Source organism: Lygodium microphyllum, chromosome 6 (genome assembly GCF_053477565.2).
Source record: "Lygodium microphyllum isolate KBCC chromosome 6, Lygodium_microphyllum_v1.1.10, whole genome shotgun sequence".
Taxonomy (NCBI): Eukaryota; Viridiplantae; Streptophyta; class Polypodiopsida; order Schizaeales; family Lygodiaceae; genus Lygodium; species Lygodium microphyllum.
In genome coordinates this window covers 167,114,248-167,118,097 of record NC_141140.1, presented here as the reverse complement: position 1 = coordinate 167,118,097, position 3,850 = coordinate 167,114,248, and the positions used below count along the sequence as shown (strand labels likewise).

The window sequence follows — 3,850 nt, the reverse complement described above, 5'->3', positions numbered from 1 at the left end:
TAGCCCAATGGCTTCGCGAAAAGTGACTACGCGGTATCAAAACAGGCTCATCAATTTCAGCATAATGCATAGGCTGAACCCTCTTCTCTACCTGCGGCAAAACAGAAGCATTATCAACCATAACCTCATCTTCATCCTCATCCAACTCCCCAATCAAAACTCCCTGTGTATCAGTGGTAGACAATGCATGCCTTTTCCTCTTCAAGACCTCCTGAAACTGATCTTGAAACTCTCTTTTTGAGATGCCCAAAATCTCAGAAATAGTGAAAGTCACCTCACTGCCAAGTATCTTATCATTAAAGATTTTCTTCATGTCTGTAGATGTCTCAATATCGGACATCAATCTGAATCCTGGCTGTTTCCTCTCTCTAGGCTCTTGCCTCTTTTCTCTCTTTTGAGCATCCTCCATCTGTCGATCTGGCCCTGGTCTTGAAGACGGTCCTGCAGTAGGTGGAGTAACAAACTCACCCCCTCTAATCTTCTTAGCTGCACTTGGATTTTCTTCATCCCTCTTACGCTTCTCCTCAACAAAATACATCTGCACCATGAGATTTAGCCAAATAAGCATAAATAGAATACCTGTCAACAGGCGAGTCCCAACTTGTCTCTGATCTGATGCTAGAGCCTGCACTAGTCAAAACAGTTTGCTGAATTTTCCCCTTGTTTGCAGTCTCCATAGCATAAGTCCATAGTGCGGACTGAGTCTCTGATCCCTTCTCAATCTGTACTCCATACGCAGAAGCATCACCTCTAGCTGTCACATAAGAAGTACGCGCAACCATGTCCTCCACTAACTTCTTCATTCCACCTTTACCAAAGTTGGTAGCAAGTGGAGCTCCTATCTCAATCAACCAAATCTTACCATCTTGCCCCCAATATACCAAATTTTTCCTCCTTGCATCCTGGAAAGAATCACAATCCCTGCAATGCTGATGCTCCGTACTATCACACCAAATACATCTCCGATCTCTCTTAGGAGCACTAGGAGCACTCCTAGGTGCAGTAGCAGCACTAGAAGAAGTAGCAGGCGCAGTCGAAGCAAACTGCTCCTTCAACTTACCCACCAACTCCGCTTTGACTGACTCCAGTGTCAAATCTGTGATGCCTTTGATTATGTCATCAAGAGAGGTAGGCACCGATGGAGCGGATGGTTTTGGAGCAAAAGGTGTAGGCATCGGTCGTGGAACAAGAGGAATAGGTGGAGTAGAAACAGTAGGCACTGGCATAGGCCAAGAAACTGGCTGAGGAGGAGAAGAAATAATAGGGATAGAAGTAGGCATAGGAGCTGATGATGGTGTAGGTGTCATGGAACCATTCTGTAGGCGAGTCTTCCATATCCTCGTCTTGGTCAAAGTCGAGACTGCATCCTGAGCATCCTGCCAATCAGTTTTAAGACCCATAGGCTTCATACGATCTTCAAGAAGCTCACCCAATTCTTCTTGAAGAGCAGGATCTGCAGCTTGCAAGAAAAGCTCAACTTTTTCAACATCCAATACTCTTTGTTCAATAGCATCAAGCTGACTATACCTCTCTTCGAATTCTCGAATCAACTCCGAAGCAGCGAGACCTTTGTTTGGCATGTAGACCCACTCTCGGAATGACCATCGAGTAGCCATACCAAAGTCCTCAAGGAAGTATTCTTCTTTCAAGGCCTTCTTAAAATCTTGCCAATGTGTATTTTGAATAAAAAGATCAGTCACTTTTGTCCTCAAAGCAGGTGTGACAAGACGAAGGAAGTACTTACTCATAAGTCCAGCAGGAACTCCAAAAAACCCCATCTTGATCTCATATGTCTTCAAATATGCTGAAACATTACGCCCGTCAAATAGCTTCTTCTCACTCTCAACTGCTTCAATAGCCTTAGTCGCGTTGTTTGCATTCTCCTGCTCCGAATAGAGTTGCCTTTGCTGAGATAACTGTTGTTGATGCAATTGTTGTTGCTGCTACATATACATTTGTGTTTGCTAATTTTGGAGCTGCATATACATGGACATATTCTGCAAAATCTGTTTTAGATCCTCCGTTGAAGTACTTGACGCAGCAGTCATTGATGGAGCTGAAGTAGATGCAGCTGGAACTATAGAAGAAGCTGAAATAGAGGCTGAACTATCTCCCATCCTGAAATTTCTGCGACGCTTTCACGTTGGGTTCACCAAAGATGTCGAAGGGTTTGTGAAAGCAAAGTTGCGTCTTCAGAAGACCTTGATAAATTTCAGGATAAAAGATCGAACAGATGAATAAACAAGATGAGAAAATAATGTCAGGACTCTGTTTTATTTCTGTCAATAAGAGTTTCAAGATTCAAGATGAAGAAATCCGAGCAACCTCTCGAATGCATAGATCATATATACATTTCAAAGAAAATTTCCAAAAGTATAGTCTTCATTGATGAATAAGAAAGTGAAAGATCATGGATAATTTTCTGATTCAAGTTCCATCATGATGACTATTTACTGATATTGAGATGGCTTACGGTTCCTAGATTATCATCTGTTGCCTTTTAGTTCTTTCAGCCGTTAAAGGTCACAATCCATGTCCCAGCTGCTTTGGCACCTTCTACAACCGCAAGGCGGCTTTTGAAGCCACCAAATGCTGTTCCTTTCCAAACTTCACCTGGTTTAAGAGTAATTGGTTTTTCAACTGCTGCTGGCTCAACACAAATCATATGCTTATATTCATCATCTCCATAATCAGCCATAGCTTTTGCTTTTCTTTCCCATGGGTTCCAAACAACTACATCTGGTAGCCCATCCTTTTTTAGTACAAATGTTCGTTTCTTTTCATGATCAATGATTGCAATCTTCGTTGGAGTGTTCAAATAGATTCTATCGACTTCACCCTCAAAAGCCAGAGCATCTCCTTGCTCTGTGAAGCGCTCTCGGTTTTGAAGGTTATCAAGATAATCCAGAGTTTCCAGTCCTTCAATTCACACTTCACTGATATCTGAAACTGAGAAGTAAGTGTGCATAGCCACAGTAAAAGAGAAAGGCTTAGCATCAGTGTTGCGAACACGTGCAGTAAGTGTCAACTCTCCTTCAGGGCTTAAAGCAACTCGAAGGCGAAATTCAAAGCTATGATTCCAGAGTTTAAAATCTTCCTCACTAGGTCGGAGAATAAGGTCAATGACCGCTTTGTTGCTACTTGTTGACAAGGGCAAGGGATTTGGATCTATACTCCAGAACCTGTTCCGAGCAAAACCATACTGTTCTGTTTGATCTAGATTGCTGAACTGAGGAAAACATATGGGAATTCCACCTCGGATAGCCTTTGGAGGCTTGAAGATTGCCTTGCTGCTAACAAACAGCAATTCCTCTCCACGGTCGTTTTTTTCCGCCTCCCGTCTACCTCTGCCCTTGAGGAACTTCACTCCCCTTTGCATCCGAGCTTTTTCCCCCCCTTTTCGTCAGCTCACTACTCCGAAAAAAACCTTCCCCCAAAGCGTGGCTCCCCTGTCCCAGAAAAAGCCCCTATCCCCCAAAAGATTGACCCAAATATGATCGCTGATGATATTGACATATTGGCACGAACTTTATTTGTAGGTCCATCTCACATAGCCTGCAACTAGGCACACTTAAGCAGCAATCTGAATTGCTTCAACCAACCAATACGATTGACAGGTGCAATAGGGACTTCTTTAATCTCGGTGGAATGAGACAAATCTACTCTATTTTCCCCCTGTAAATTAAGCTCATAACTCGCATGTGACTTCTGCCTAAATGCTTGAAGTAAATTATCCAGGCGTATGTGAGTGGACGTTTCATTTTCAGGCGAGCTGTAGTCTACAGAAATGAGGTCTGCAAAGAACTCAGCTGGATTTACATGCTGTGGGCATTGGGTACCCAAGTTCAGT

At 43.1% G+C, this 3,850-nt stretch overlaps 1 pseudogene; it reads right to left on the bottom strand.

Moving 5' to 3' along the window:
* Positions 1 to 2,509: 2,509 nt before the first annotated feature.
* On the bottom strand, positions 2,510 to 3,379 carry LOC148035387 (putative glucose-6-phosphate 1-epimerase pseudogene; annotated as a pseudogene).
* Between the last annotated feature and the right edge of the window lie 471 nt (positions 3,380 to 3,850).